The sequence below is a fragment of the Vespa mandarinia genome, chromosome 4 (genome assembly GCF_050613455.1).
Source record: "Vespa mandarinia isolate Hongniang chromosome 4, ASM5061345v1, whole genome shotgun sequence".
Classification (NCBI taxonomy): Eukaryota; Metazoa; Arthropoda; class Insecta; order Hymenoptera; family Vespidae; genus Vespa; species Vespa mandarinia.
The window spans coordinates 4,215,001-4,232,500 of NC_140813.1; the positions used below are offsets into that span (position 1 = coordinate 4,215,001).

General features: G+C 34.8%; 1 protein-coding gene across 1 annotated transcript in view; it reads right to left on the reverse strand.

The window, feature by feature from the left end:
- The window catches only part of LOC118445820 (homeotic protein ultrabithorax-like), a 302,310-nt gene that overhangs the window by 4,614 nt on the left and 280,196 nt on the right, over positions 1-17,500 (reverse strand). The gene's annotated exons all lie outside the window — the stretch shown is intronic.

Consider the following 17,500-nt stretch of genomic DNA (forward strand, 5'->3'; position numbering starts at 1 on the left):
GAATTTCCCACCGATACAAAGACGTGACCATAGAATCAAGATAGATAATAACGCTATGATCAAATTGACAATTATAAATATTCCAAGTCCCAATTAAGGTACAAAATAAATTTGATTATTATTCTTGATATATTCCTGTATCAATGAATATACATAAAAATTACAATAAATTAACTATTCTAGACAAATTTATAACTACATGTGATTTCTCAATCGACATTATAAATACAAGTTGCCGATGTGTCATCTTAAATATGTAATTCTTAATAATAGATTAAATATTTAAATGAAAATTATTATTAAATAATAATTTCTAAATCATTGGTAAAATATTTCTAATCGATTTAAAATTGTAATTTGTTAAAAGAAAAAAAGAAAAAGAACAAGAAAGAAGAAAGAAAGAAAGAAAGAAAAAAAGAAATAGAAAAGAAAAAAAAAGAACAAAGAAAAAGAAAAAAGAAAAGGAAAAAAATGATCTTCCAACTGCACTGTACCTATATTCAACGATTATTAATTTTTTCCTCAGATTGATGTAGACATCGGTGTTGGCTAATAAAACGAGTTTAAAAGAAGAATTTGATTTATGTGAAATCACCATGAAAAACGTACGGCTTGATAGGTATCTGGATAGACGGTATATTATATAAAAAGGAGGAGGAAGAAGAAAGAAAGAAAGAAAGAAAGAAGGAAAGAAAAAACAGAAGGAAAAAAAAGAGAAGGAAAAAAAAATAAACGAAACAAAGAAAACAAAAAAAAAAGAAAAAAAAGAAAGGAAAAGGAAAAGAAAAATCGGTTGTCTAGGTGTTATTATGTAGCTATGCAGAAAAATATGTATGTAGATATCGCCGTAGAGACGGACGTAGATGAAACAAGCGGATTAAAATGAACGGCGGGACGTCGCGGACAGCTGGCCTCCTAAAGATTAGAGAGCCATAAATGACACTTGGATTTGACAGTTATGGGTTGCGGGAGCTCGTGCCGAGAGCCGTTTGCCACGCCGTAAAACAGTCGTAAAGCAACGGGCGCCATAAAGCGAATGCATCCGAAGGAGAACGAAGAAGAACCACCTACACGGTGGCAAAACGAGCATTGGCTAAAAAGTTACGAGTCCTCGACCTTGCAACGTGCGTTCTACCCGACGGACCGTTTAACATTTACGCCGCTCGGCTCTTCCGCGTTCAAAGCGACTCAACTCTGCCGTTTTATACTTTCTATTTTTTTCTCTCTCTCTCTTTTTTCTTTCCCCCCTTCTTTCTATCTCTTTCTCCTTTTCTCTCTTTAGTGACCATAAACTTAGGTTAAGTGTCCCGGCTTAAAACTCGCTTTAAGGAAAGATACTTTCTTCCGTATAAAATTACTGTTGAATAAAATTGTTGAAGAAATATGCGAGAATATTCAAAGGTGGAAAAGATCAAAGAAACTTTACGTATAAAATTTGAGTAGGTAATTAGATAAATATTTGCAATTACGTATAAATACGATTATGTTAAACGATTATGTTGGAGAAAAAATTTTTAATGGGGTAGAGGGGGTCGAGAGAGAGGGAGAGAGAGAGAGAGAGAGAGAGAGACAAGGGGTAGGGATGATTGCGGAAGAGAAAAACATGATGCGAAGACATGATCCAATAATCAAATGTTAAAATAAAAGGATAAACTCGTTTTGTCGTGTCAAGTATTACTCCATTAATAACGATTCGAATAATCGAGTATCATTGGTCTGTAGTACCATGTTAAAAATGATTTCAAACGTGAGAAATGAATTATCCCGGAGGATGTATAGCGTACATTTCAAATTGACCGAATGAAATTCTACTGTACCCATCTATAGGTACAATTTGTTGCACTTTGTCATTTTTCACTTCCTAATTGCGGGCTTTACGCGGTTCCCCAGAGTCATATTATTTATCATCGTTCTTTGTCATTATTTCTAGCCTTTCGCTTCAATAATTACGATTTATTATTCCCTGACACACTTCAATAACATATCGTTTTTTTTTTTTTTTTATATATTGTTATCGATATCGGCCATACACATTGTAGAGTACACACACATATATATATATATATATATATATATATATATGAAATATTAATAATGAACGATTTATAAGTTGATTGAGATAAACGATACACGGGTACAAGATTGCATAAGACATTAAGAAGACTAATTACAAGCTCTCGGAAGATATTGCAGACTAATTACACTTTCATTACCGGTCATTAAAGATAAATATAGAGGAAAATATAAGCAGGGTGATCACCGGTCCGTACACATAAGCATATTGTTAACCATATCGATTTTATTCTCTTTTAACTTGATCTTTTAGATCAACTTCATTAGAAAAACAATTAGTCGTAATAATTATGTAAATACTCAACCACGTTTTCATACTTATCATGCGTTAAATTATATACCAATACACGACGAAATAAATATTTAAAGAATAGAAAGGAGTGTTTGAGTATTAATGTTGGAAAAATAAAAAGAGAGAGAGAGAAAGAGAGAGAGAGAGAGAGAGAGAGAGAGAGAGAGAGAGAAAAGAGGATAATTTCAATTCGTAAATCTTGAACTCTCTTCTCTTATTATTCTTCAAGATTACGTTAATTAACAGCTAATTAATCGTGTGTTAAACGATTAGCGCGTTTATTTCGAAAGATCTTTCTGTTTATTTTCTCTCTCTCTCTCTCTCTTTTTCTTTCCCTCTCTCTTCAACTTGCACGAAGAGAGGATCCCGTTAGATTCGATAGAAGCCATCCAGCTGGCGGAAGGTCGATCGAACGTTAAAAGGGGTGTCCGCTATCAAGGTTCCCAGGCATGCTACATAGGATCGAGAGGATCAGGAGGCTGGAGCATCCTGGAGTCATCGTATTCGATCTTCTTCGTTGTTGTCGTAATGCTCGTCGTCGCGTACGTAGCGGTAAACACGACCCACACGTGTGGTGAGTGCGAGCGAGCGAGCGAGCGAGCGGCCGAACGATCAGCCAAATGCTAACATGCATATGCGATTAGCATAATCGAGTCAGCCTGCAGGAAACCAGTTTGCAAGGCCGCTCAAAAGCCGGCCGCCAATGGCTCATGTTTCTCTCTCTCTCTCTCTCTCTCTCTCTCTCTCTCTCTCTCTCTCTCTCCGTCTCTGTCTCTCTGTCTCTCTCCTTTTACTGTCTGCATTTCTCTCTCTATCTCTCTCTCTCTCTGTTTCTTTTTTTTTTTTTTACTCTCCTGGATCCTCGGCTAGTTTTATCTCTCTTGCACACACGAGTAGCACGCATGGCGCATCCGTAATTTCATTTCCCCTCTAACGAAACAGTCAGCTGAGTTGTCCCCCGAGAATATCTCTTCTTGCACCAAGTGATATCACATTTGTCGAATTACAAAATCCTTAAAAAATTGAATTCGAATGAAAATCGATTCGAATAGGTAGGTAAGTAGGTAAATAGATAACTAAGTAGATATGATGACGTGGCTATACTTATTTGGTATCTATCTTTCCTTCTGTTCTATCGACCGATCGTGCATCGTAAAGTTCTTGATTGATGCGTTGAAAGGTGATGCAAACGATAGGTTAGACGATGCACCGTGCGAACGATCCACCACCGTGAAGAAAATGCGTTTCGTGCTTCGTTTAAGCTCATTTAATAGCAATTCCGTTTATTCGTTGAAATTCCTATGAAATTCTTATAATTGAGAATTACATCGGAGAATTGTTATTAATCGTACGATTAATTTTTCAAACGAATCGTGAACATGGAAATATCTTTTTTTTTTTATTTCCTCTCTCTTTCTCTCTCTCTCTCTTTCTCTCTCTTTCTCTCTCTCTATCTTTCTCCCTTTCTCTATAGTACCTACCTATTTTAATCGAAAAGTGAATTTCACGGGCTCGTTTAGCGCGTTCCAAACAATTCGAAATAACATTGTCACCAACAACAAAGTAGATATTTTGAGAGCATGCTTTATTCGACGAGCTCCCGCGTTGCAGGCCGCGAACGAAATCTTTCATCAAATTTAATCGCGTCCGCGATAAATCCGGATTGAAATGACAATGTGCGTCCATGGAAAATAAATACATAGACGTAGGTATATATGTACCTATCTAGCTGCGTTTATTCATATCGTTGCATTGCATATAGATTCACGTGGAGAATAGTCAACATAAACTGTTACCAATTGTTCTCATCAAAAATCATAGTGACAGTAAATTAAAATTAATTTCTTCTACTGTTAATGGAATATTAAAATCTGTTAATGGAAAAGCAAACAATTAAATTCATATAAAAATATTATATGATATATATTTAACATATTAAATTGTGACATACTGTAATCATGCGTGAAGTGACGATTTAGAGTATTAATGTACGTTAGATTTGATACAATGATTATTTGTGAGAATAGTAACATCGGATAGTCCCACCAAACCCTTTTCAACCCCTACGTTCTACCTTTCTTTAAATAGAAATGCTCTGCTCCCAGAGGTCCAGCAGTCCGACCGTGTATCTCCGTTTATTAAATATTCTGCAGTGTACACATAGGTAGAAACACGCGCCATTTTCTCCATATTCAGACGAAATTTTTAAGCCACTTTTTAGTCGCTAAAGTAATCAACGTCGTCGTAACTTTCAACACTTTCTGCAAATTGAACTAATTGGAACGAAACTTTTGTCATTATATCCTTACTATAATAATATGATTTTATTATTTCATTTCGTTGGATCAAATATAATTTTTTTCCTCCTTTTACTTTCATAATCATATATGATATATATATATATATATATATATATATATATATATAAAATATAAATATAAATAATTTTATATATATATATATAAAAGGTGAGGTAAACTAAAAATAATTATATATATATATAATTTATCTCTGTATAAATAAACGAATAATAGAGTAATACATAATAGTTGTTTATCGATTATAAATTAAAAATTTTCCAAACATCTCTTATGTATTATTCAACTAGTACAACTCGATCGAAAGCGAGAAACGTAATGTGAGCTCGTACGGCGCCAAAATAGCCATGAGAAAGGTAATAGAATCGGTTTGTTCCACCTTCTACCGTGTTTCTCGGTTAATTCCATTACGACAAACCGGTTTATACGCGCTTACCATGGAAGGATGAATGGTCGTATATCAATTGCGCGGTCTTACCAATTTATTTGGTAATAAATCGAGAAAAACGCGAAACGAGCGCCATGTCCCAGCGCAACGACTTACAATCCAACGATATTTATGCATCGGACTTGCATTTGTCTGTTTCTAGTATGCAACTATACTGATCAGTAGGTGTTAAGTAGAATGATAACTACTGTAGGTAGTATAGAAATGAGAGATTACATACGACAAAGAATTCATTGACTTTTCATAATCGTTTGTTGCGTGCATGTAGGTAAATCATTAGAAAAATTTATGCTTTATCTGGGTAATAAATTTTCTACGAACAACGGACTAATACGCGTGCACGAGTAAAAGATACCGATTATTTTACATCGTAATAATAATACTTTAAACATCATGCACAGTATACAAATAAGATATTACGTTAAATATTAAACTTCACCGACAGATGAATACTAAAAAAAAAAAAAAAAAAAAAAAAAAAAAAAGAAAAACAATCATAAATTCTTTTTTCATATACGTTATTTTACAAATTCACATCTTTCGGTCCATCGATGAAAAATAATCGACGTAGAAGTACAACGAATAGAATCAAGCAAAAGGCAAAAAATAGAAAAGGGACGAGAATCGAAGGATACACCTTCTGAAATAAAATAAGTCGCTCTCCTTTTGCGTGACCCATTCCCTATGGGGAGTCCAAACACCTTTCGAGACTTCTGAAATCGAATCTTCACCTTTACTCATGTTCTAACCGAAACGAGAGCAAAAAGAAGGAGGATGATGGCTCGTCGAAACTTTCGTACCTTCTTAGAATATATCTCGGTCGACCCAAACTTTCACATTTTTTCGTAAAAACTTTCCTGTGCCCTGCCGACCTGTCTACCTTCTTGGTTGGATCTCAAACAACGCGAAAATTTTCAAAAACTCTCTACGCTTTCTCTTCTACATAGGAAAAGAATCGTCCCGAAGGAAGAAAAAGGCCTTGGTCAACTTAAAGTATCTATATAGAACGTTACGTGATTCTATAGCACGCTTCGAGAAATCTTACAATAGAAACTGATGTCCTCGAGTGAAAGCAAAACGAAAATAGATTTATGCTTTCGATTTTAAAGAAACTGTCAAAATATCATCATGCGAATATTTTATGGTTCCTGTTTGTTCCAAAGGAAAAATCAATTTCTCTAAATAGAAATGTTTATGCATATGTATAAAGGAATTATAAATATGTTATTAATATTATCGACGCATAAAGATCACGCAGGAACGGGTTGACCGAGTGTTACGAGTACAAAATGGTTTCCCGGTGCTTTAAAGTAGGTAATTAGGATTCATGATGCACGCTAGTTACTTTCCGGAGGGACAACACGAGAATAGGTGAGGTTGGATATTTTATAATTTACGCATGTGTGAGTGAGAATCAAGGTAGAGATTATATGGGGTACAAACACAGGGGAACCCTTCGTAACTCGTATGTTTAAACTTTATGTGTCATGACGTAATAAAGGATTCTGCACATTTTATTCTTTTCTTTTTTTGTTTTTCTTTTTTTTTTCTTTCTTTTTTCTTTTTTTTTTAATTTTTTTTTTTAATTTTTTTTTAATTTTTTTCTATCAACATATGTCGACGAGAATATTTAATAAGAAAAATTAAATGATTTAAAATATTAATAGAACATTACGATTGCAAATAACACAACAGTAAGATTAGATATGTTATCGAGAAATAATCGTTAAAGTATAATTTAATAATCTTAATAATTCAATTGATTGATAATTATTTTTCAATAATTGCATATTTGTTTTTAAAATGTTTTTAGAATTTGCTAAGGAAGTAACATCGAGTCTTGAGTGCGTTCTATTATATTAAACGAGGAGAAGGTGATCCCTTTGAAATTACAAGGCGTTGTAAGAAGGTAGACTGTAAGGAGGATAGAGACACTCGCTATAAGGTCAAAAAGTTTTGACGGGAACCTATAAATCAAGCTTGAGGCACGCTCGTGTTCGTGCTCGGAGAGCCAGAAGGAGCTTACCCCTTATGAGGAGTTTCGTTTACCGTATGTCCCTCCTTCTCGCAAGTAGAGTCAGTTCGTACACGATACTTGAAAAATTTTAACATCTACCCGAACCTTGGCTCGCCCTATCCGTTAAACTTTCGATATAGCTAGATAATTGCCTTCGAATAATTTATGCTCGAAGCAACGACGTATAACGGCAGCTACATCCGGTCAAAGCAACGTTCTCCGATTCACGAGTTAACCGGTTAGGATACAATTTTTTATTGCGTTAGTATTGAAACGCTTTCAATGCCTATCGTCGTATATAATCTTTTTGTAATACAGATAAAATAATTAAATAGTGTTTAGATTATCATAATCGTTAACGTAATCGTTTTTATATGCATACAATATGAATTGATATAAATTGTTGTCGTTTTATTTACATTTTAAAAAAATATATTTCATTTATATCATTTCATATATTTTATGCTATTAAGAGTAGTAATTTAATATTAAATATTTCGTTTCACCTGTCATCAACTCTCACCTTAGATATTATCTATTATTCCTTCAAGAAAAATTATTTCAGTCGTCTATTATCATAAGTTGTGAACTAGTAGTTGTTGAGTAGCTGAGATCGTATGCCCGTGTATGTGTGTGTCTACCCGTGTGATTATCCTATTCTAAATCATAGGAATTAGTCTTACGCCAAAGCTAAAATTAGTCTATTCTATGACGCTCTTAATGAATAATGATCGTGCTTGCGCCTATCCTAACTAAATCACAGTATTCAAGTGTAAGAATAACGACGGGAAAGAATGATACCGAATATATGAAGTTTTTCTTAGATACATATTTTTATCTTTAACATATATTTTAAATAATAATTAAATACATATTTTGCATTTTTCGAATTGTTCGTTTAAAATCATAAAAAATGAAGAGATATAACGATAATAGTTATAATTGCAAAATTGATTTATTAATTAATCAACAGAAACGGACAGAGGAATGAAACAGTTTTTAAAAATATTATAAAAATAAAATATTTAGATATGTTAACAATTTTCTAATTACCTTAACGTACTGATAAAATGATACAAAGGAAGTAGAAAATAAAAAAAAATAAAAAAATATAGGAAAAATAAGTAAAAGAAACGAAGTATTGTGATAAAAAGTGACCAATGCTAATTTCTCATAGTATGCACACCGAAGACGTACATACGTGCATGAACGTAACGTTGTGTTACGTTCCTAGCAAAGATATCGCGTTGCGATAATCATGGAAATATTCATTGCGAGGGGAACGTTTAGCCTTAAAGCGTGTTTATCGAACGTACTCGCTCACACGTGTTTTCTACGTTCTATGCGTCGCGATAAAAAAAAACTTCCAAGTAAATATTATACAGTTTAGAAAATGCGCGATCACCTTATCTTCCTTCGTGCATACAGACTTTATCATACTAAATACGAACGCGATGGTGACAATAAACGTAAGTAAGAGGAGAAACAAAAAAAAAAGAAACTACGTGTATTAGAAGGAAAAAAGAATAAAGAATAAAGAATAAAGAAAAAAGAAAAAAAAAAAGAGAAGAAAAACCAAGAAAAATTTCTTATTAAAAAAGACGTGTTGATTTAATGATCTTGTTGTTTTGAATAAAAAAAAAAAAAAGAAAGAAAAAAAATAGAAAAGAAAAAAAAAAGAAAAACATTATTTCTATTAAAACGACTTGATATCATTGTGAGAAATAAATAAATTTTTCGATTAACTTATTATCTTGTTATTCGAAGTTATTACTAAACATTTGATCATCTCGATTCCAAGAAAACCAAGAACGATGAGGCAGAAAGAAATCACGGACGGGTTTGAAGAAGGATAAATGAGAGGAGGATAGAAAGAGAGAAAACGAAAGAGAGAGAAATAGAGAGAGAGAGAGAGGGGGGGAAGGACGGGAAAGTGCAAACGGCCGAAAGAGCAGCGGTAGAAAGGAAGATAGAAGGGTAGGAAGAAGGGTAGGAAGAAGGGTAAGAGGGAGAAAGGGAAAAGTAGGTGGGGTTGTAGGGAAGAGGGTGAGACGAAGGATTCGTGGCTTTGGGAAGGGTAAAAGAGAGAAAAAGAGAGAAAGAAAGAAAGAGAGAGCGCGCGAGAGAGAGAGAAAGAGAAAGAGAGAGAGAGAAAGAGAGAGAGAGAAAGGGGACAACGGTATTGGATGGCACGAAGGACAGGAGGCAGCGCACGGTAGGGGTAGTTTGACAACTTGACAAGAGCACAAAGGCCGTGCGGCTCTCGGCGGCACGAAGGGAGGTAGTGAGGTAAAAGGGAAGAAGAGAAAGAGAGGGAGGTAGGGGGAGGAGGGAAAGGGAAGAGGGCTGGAGGCGTCGCGACGTTCACCGTCCGACGGAGGGTTAGCAGATAGGGTGGAACGGGCAAGTCTGGCAGATTCAACGCCGTGAACAAAAGGGTCGATCCTCCTCCTCTTCCTCTTTCTCCTCCTCATCCCTATAGGTTCCCTCCTCCTCACCGCTTCGCCAAGTTTCCAAACGATATCGCCTATATTGGCTCTCGCATTAATCCGTGAGCGTGGGTGTAGTATACTCGTGGTGGAAGTCGAACACCGTTCGTCCAATAGATACGACTGGAGCCTAATATCGAAAGTTCCACGAAGAGGAAGAGAGAAAGAGAGAGAGAGAGAGAGAGAAAGGGAGAAAGGGAAGGGGAAAGAGAGCAAGCGAGGAGCCCAGTGCTTAATTAAATCGCAAGACCGTCGAGAGATAACGAACGACGACAACGTCGAGAACGCTTTGGAAAATCTCAACGCTTGACTTTTCTTCCTACCATCGTAAATGTTGGCACTAGAGAGAATGAGAAGGAAGCTTGAAAAGAGGACAGAGAGACAGTAGAAAAGTTTGATCGATTAGCTGTCGATACGCACCCATTCCCTTGCATTCGCTACGGTGACATTTTGTCCTGTCGCGTTTCGAACGACAACGCGAAATCGTGTTGATGTTTTACGAAGGCATCGGCGCGCTCACGCAATTTTGTGTCGCTTGGAATATTTAGAAATCGTATTTCTTTGATAACATAGTAAATTACGTTTTTGTTTAATTTAATATAATTATCAAATGATTTTATACATATATATATATATATATATATATATATATATATATACATATATATCGTATGAAAAGCGTAAAAGATTTTATAATTTAAATGTCTATTAATTAAGAGCGTCGTCATAAAAATTCTTTCCTATGTCATAAATTCCTATATTCTTTATTATATTTGCAAATAAGGAAGACCATTGAGCATCAAAATCTCCTAGGGTACGTTCAAAAAAAGAATTTTAATTGATACCGACTTTATGGCGAAAGTTTTTAGGAAGTACTCTGCCACTGTTCAGAAGTTAATCGTTTTTAATTAAATTTTGGCCGTGGCTGAGATAACGAATTTCGTGCTTCTCTAAGTCGACGTACATAGTACAACGTGTTATCGTATGCACGTTAATAATTCGACGATATTATGCGTACGAACACTGTGATTTTACGTATCTTTATTGCACATATAGTATGTACATATATATATATATATTTTTTTTCTCTCGTCGAATAATTTTCATATAAAAAGTTCAGTATGTTGGCAAAAAAAAAAAAAAAAAAAAAAAAGAAAAAAAAAGAAAAAGAAAAGATAGAAAAAATATATTCGCAGAAACGATAGGAATGTTTCAAAATACGTTCACAAAAGCGATCCCCTTTCTTATGCCCGGGAAAAGGGCGGGAGGGAAAGCCGATACGCTTACGTTGTACTCATGAAAGTTCTGAAAATTTTCTACAATGGCCGAAGGGGTACGTACGACGTGTCGATAACCGTTCGAACGGTAATAAATAATTCTACTAACCGCGATCTATAAGGTGGTTGCACGAACTTCCATTCATGCTGTTCATGGATATACGTTCTCCCTCTTTCTCTCCCACCCTCCCTTTCTCTCTCTCTCTCTCTCTCTCTCACCCCTTTCTCTTCTCCTCTCTTTTTCTCTCTTGATACACATACCTATTCCTTTATGGTATTTCCGAGCGCGCTAGCATGATTTATCGATGGTGAAGCTACGCATTTGGTGTCATTAGAAGGATCGTTCGTAACTCTCCGAAAATGTCTATCATATCCTTTTCGAACTTTTCTCGTGTCGTACGGTCTTTTCATGTTAGTAGTTAAATCATTCCAAACTGTATTTTATTTTGACACGCGCGAAGTTCATTTTGGTGAGGTACATGATTATGATGAAATATATAACGTTATATTAACATAAGGTAAAACGATGGTGCGAGGAAAGATCTAGACGATCCTTTCAACAGTAACTTATTACGATATTGTTGATACGATATATATAATTGGAAAAAGAAAATTCATTCTTATGTAATAAAATTATGTAATAGATACTGTTAATCTTCGATGTCTCTTTCTCGGTATTATTACAATCAAGTATGTTATTTCTGACAGATGTTAAAAATTATAGAGACGTTAATGAATTCGCTCTAAGAAAATTGACAATGAGCATGATATTAATTAGAACTATTTAAAAAAAAACTTCTTCGATTGACGTTGAGTCAAAATATTCCAAGGATAAACAAGCATGGACAGGTTTTATAAGACAACGAGGCGGTGAAAATAATCTTTGAGAAAGGAGACTACACATGTACTTATATATCTACGTTTGTGTCTGTTGTAAATTCCGTAGAAACGTGATCGAAATATGTGCGCGGTAACGTAGAAAATTCCATACCAGGCCCGTGCTAGATTCTCTCTAATCTAAGCACACAAGTCGGAGTTAACCGAGATACGTCGACGTAATGGGCTTAATCGGTTAAATTTCTGTTGATTTTCCGCCGACATACATACGATTTTCCCTCGGACTTTCTCATCGCTAACAAATGTTTCGTTAACTTTTTCTTTAACCTTTCACTCCATTCCTCTTTATCTCTTTCTCTCTCTCTCTCTCTCTCTATATATATATATATAAAAGAAATATATATATATATATATTTTTTTTATCTTATTATGCCATATTTAATTATAAATTGAATATTAATTAACATTTGTACAATACAATAATATATATTATATTTTTGTAAATAATAAAACAATCTTATTAAACGTAATAATCGTCACGTTCATTCAAATAACTAAATTTTCTATTTTATATCGTTTCTAAAATTCGCTTTATACAATCAGACTACGTTACATGAGAAGCACATATTGCGGACACGCAACGCAAGTTAGATATATTAATTCATCCATATTCGTGGTATTATCATCTTATTGTAAGTCTGTAACAAAACCAGAGACATTTATGAAACGCTCTGGTATTTGTACGAAACATTGAAGTTCCATATATACATGGAACTCTCTTGGTTTCTCTCTCTCTCTCTCTCTCTCTGTCTCTGTCTGTCTTTCTCTTTCTTTCTCTCTCTTTCTTTGTCTCAGCTTTCTATCTGCTAACCGAGCTTCTCTGCTCCGCTTGCACCCCATTCTCGAGACTTGCGTTTGCGACTCCAGTAAATCAGAAACGCAGCGAAGCGTCCTCACCCGTGCCACAGCACCCCTGGAGTTACGAATCAACTCTCCCTTCTTCCGACTTTCGGGTTTGCTATACTTACCACCTCACGGTGGATCAGAACGTTAAAGTTCTACGCTGGAAAGCTTTTGGATGACGTCGCTTATATTCGGTTACAGTCTTATCTAAAACGAAGCTGCCTATTACCGTAGCTAATCGAACGGTACGCTTTTCGATAATGGGAATGAGTTAGTTATTGCAGAACGTTCCGTTAAATGAAAATCATCATATTAATTCATTCGTGAAATAAATAAATAAAATATTTATAATATATCTTAAATATTATAAATATATATCATCAAAAGTAATTTATAATAAAAGAAAGATTTATATTTTGTCAAGATTTATGTTATTAATTTATTGTAATATTAAGAAACGAATGAATAACTAAGCGATAAATTATTTTCTTAGTTGATTGCAAATTATTGAAAGATACGAATTATAGTTGTTATAAAATTTTTTAATAAAATATTATATCGAACATTTACAACCTTAGAAAGTATGAAGATACTTATTAAATATTTTATGAGAAATGAAATATAATTATATTAAAGTTGTAAGAAACAAAAAATGAAAAAAAAAATATATATATATATATAAGTATATAGTATATATTTCATGAGATAACGAGTTTTGGTTTTTATCGAATCAATGGTATTTATGCGTGTATGCGTCGTTCATATACGAGTACGATATTAGCCGCGAAACGTTTTATTGACAGTAACATCATCGACATTTTCTCGGCCCTGGAACGCACAAGTGGAAGCGGCCGGTACGTTCGCGGACGATCGAATCAAATGCCCGTTTACTTGAGAATTTACATATTACTAAAGTCGCGCGTGGCTGGTATACGCGAAGATATACCAGATAGTATTTTATAATTCATTAATATGATGAGAGATATTAATGCAGTTAGAATTTTAATTTTCTTTACCAAGAAGATATACCTGTTAAACTCATAGCGTGATACTATCGCTTTGATATAAGTCATCAATTTTCAAATCATCGATATTATCTTTAATTTTTAAATCATCCATATTGATTAATATAAAACTTATTTTCATTTTATAAATCAAATTATATAAAATCTTTTCTTTTCAATCGTCAAATCGTCATTTGCATTTTAATTATTTCAAATGTTTCATTATCGTCAAGATTATGCTCGGATTTCGATCATAATTTTTTTTTTTCTTTTTTTTTCTTTTTATAAATCTTTCGTACTTTTGTAATTCGTTTTCAATGGAAAAAGAAAGACAAGAGAGAGAAAGAAAGCTAAAGAGAGAAAGAGAGAGAGAGAGAGAGAGAGAGAGAGAGAGAGAGAGAGAGAGAAAGAGAAAGTTCGAGGAATCGTTTTCACGATAAACGCCATAGAATCTTCGATAATCTCGCACGAAACACGTTCCTTAATATGGCGGAAGGAGGATCATCCGCAGGAGGATTAATCTTCGACCCTCGTCAAATCGAAGGGTTCGAGGGCTCATTAAATATTCATGGGAGTCACGATACCGTATCAAAAGGCCTCTCTACGATCCACGAGGATGCTCGCGGGTGGTGCACGAAACTAGTTCCGTGTTTTCGATGGACGGAACGTTCACGCTTACATTCATCGATACACCGACGGATTTGAATACGTGACGTAAACTTCCCTGTAGAAATGAACGTGAAAAAGTCATTATCACACGAATTTATCTAATCGCTTATGAATCTATAACCAAGAATAAGACAAAAATATATTTCGATCATTTGCATTGCTTATTCGACATTTCAGTTTTAATGAAATTACGAACGCTTGAACGCGATAATAATATCTATTCGTCGCACTTGAGTAAATTTATAGTAACCGAGGAAGATCGATTTTTTTCTTTGGCTCTCGTTCATAATTAGACGTCGTCTGTGGAAAAAGAAAAAAAAAAAAAGAAATTAAAAATAGATTCCGAGAGACGTGCAACGTATTTCCCGTATCTTAACGTTATTATCGAATTTATTTGAATTTACTATAAGTTATGCTTTGATTAATTCAAGGTCCGACTTTGAGTCTCATGATTCGTAATCGAACTTGATTGACAAGGTTGTTACTAAATGAAAGGTAAAATAGAAGGAGAAAGAATAAAAAGAGAGAGAAGGAGAGAGAAAGAGAAAGAGAGAGAGAGAGAATCGAAGGATAGAAAGATCGTAAGAAAAAGAGAGATAGATAATGGAAGAAGAAACGAGAAGGAGAACGACTTCTGTTTTCTGCTTCGAGGGTCGAGCATTATTATGCAAGACAACTCTGTTATCTCTTCAGGTAATGAAGCGACCCGTTGTCCTTCTATGCTACCAGGTTAACAGGCTCCCTCAGTTCCACGAATCCCTCCGTTTCTCTTCTCTTTTACTCACGCTGCGTGCCAGAGGTACGCTAAAACGTCTGTGGTCGTTCGCGTTTGAGATCTTAATCCCAGATAATGCGGGGGTGTCACATTTAACGGGACATTTGTCTCTGAATTCCGGTGCACCACTCAGTTGATCATCTCGATTTGGAAATTTAACTCAAAGAAGCTTCGTTCAAGACACGCGAAGATAGAACATACACACGATTCGTTAAGAATCTTATCGATAATGTAACTTGTAATTTATTTGGTTTTTTTTCTTTTTTTTTTCTTTTTTCAAGGACTAAAAAAACCCTACGAGGAAATTAGAGAAGTAAAATGGGTATACGAATGCGTTAAGATCAACACGACGATTTCTAATGTTATCTATTTGTCGTGTTTTTTTATTTTATTATTAGTATTATTATTAATAGATTTCTCTTTGATTTTTAGAAACTAAAATGCGGAAGAATTCTGTGTCATATTTATTTATTTATTTATTTAATTCCAAACGAAACCGATATATAAAATAAAAGCTATAAAATTCTTAAATCCTTTCATTTCTTCGAAAATAATGTCCATGATAAGGACAATCCTTATATAGAAATGCGCAAGAGCCGAGAATGCATAGATGTATATACGTGTATGCAAAACAGGATTAGTTGATTCTAATGAGCGTGAGTAAAGCAATAAATATCTACCTCCGTGGAAAAGTAACGTTTAACAAAGTACCCATAACCTAATGGAAAATTATGCGAATGAATTATTAAAGCCGACGATAAAGATTATATTCCTTTGTTGAATAGTCCCAAATACACGTGAGTAAAAAAAAAGTATCAAAATACTAAACTATGCTTGCTTATCCCAAATAATTTTCATATCAAATCTAATTTAACAATTGAATTAATTAGATTATCAAGCTTATAAATATAATCTCAAATATCGTAATGGAACGGTTAAAAATTCAATTGTTCAAAACCGAACATTAAAATTATATATCATACAAATTATTATTTATTTATAAATATTGAGAAACTTTTGATAATATCATAAATTAAATTAAATAAATTGAAATGAATAAAATTGATCGGTATCGGAATTTGTCAAAATTCATTGTAAAAATCATCATAGACGTGAGAAATGATATAAAACATACCTTTTGACCGTGCATTCCGCGGCCATGCCGGCCGGCAAGCCGCCAGTCGGCGAATAATCCGTCGTGTTAGTGATCACGCGCTCGCAGAGAATCGTAGTCCTACACCCACTCGTTTGCTCGCATACACACGGCGAGTTCGTTCGCGGAAAACGTGGGGAGCGTGTTCCTATCGGCTAATTAACATTAACGGACAAAGGCAAAGAAACTCAAAGCCATCCGTGGTGGTCGAGGCACGTTCGCCAAGTCAAAGTATAGCAATTACGCGTCTGCTGTTCCTCGCAAACAGTCCACCTTTCCGAAGTATCACGAAGTTCCGCGAGAGAACGACGAGCACACTGACAGTCTGTACAAACAGAGTGCCAATTACGTACACACAGCTGTCAATACGTACCGACGTAACACACGCCGACCTTTCCTTCTTTTTTTTCGCCTTCCTACGATGTTCGCGAGGAGTCCTCAACGAAGACGATTTTAGCAAAGATACTCGAAAGATAATTAGTCGTCTAAGCGTCATTCGGTGTCACCGGATCTTCAGATAAGCATTCGTTCTCCGAGCACGTGGTATGGAAACGAGCGGGAATATTAAAGATATAAATATAGAATTTGTTTGCTTCTTTCCTAGAGGCTTCGTTCATAGAAATGTCTTTTCTTTGAATGGATAAGTAACTAGTAGAGAACTGTCGTAATTGAAAAAAAGAAAAAAGAAATCAAACGATAAACAAATAAATTTCTAAGTCCAAGATAGTAGGATTGTTTCGAGTTCTCTTATCTGTCGACCGTGGTGAATCGTTTAACAAAGACGACGGTGGATCGTTCAAGCAGCGACTCGATGACTGGAACGACGTGACCTTGAGTCTCCGATAACATCACCCGCACCTTTTTTGATCGTCGTTGTTTCGTAATTGCGGAAAGACTAAAGCGTACGATGACTACCTGCGCGTTTTATGTTCTCCGCGCTATGTTTCCCCTTTGTTGTGTTTTTTTCTCTTTTTTACTTTTAAAATAAAATGTTCACTAGGATGTATCCATGTTTGGTCTCACAATCTTTCGACACATTCCCGACGACGATCCATCTTGGCCGATGCACGTACGTTAACGTGATAAAAATGATTCACATGATAGAACTCGTTGATCGAATAATTTAATAACAAATTGTCCGTTATCAAAAATTTCCGAAACATCGTTGAATCACACGCGTCGATTGAAACGAACAAGAGAGACAGTAAATTTATCAATCAATTTTGAAATGTTACGCCAGAACTT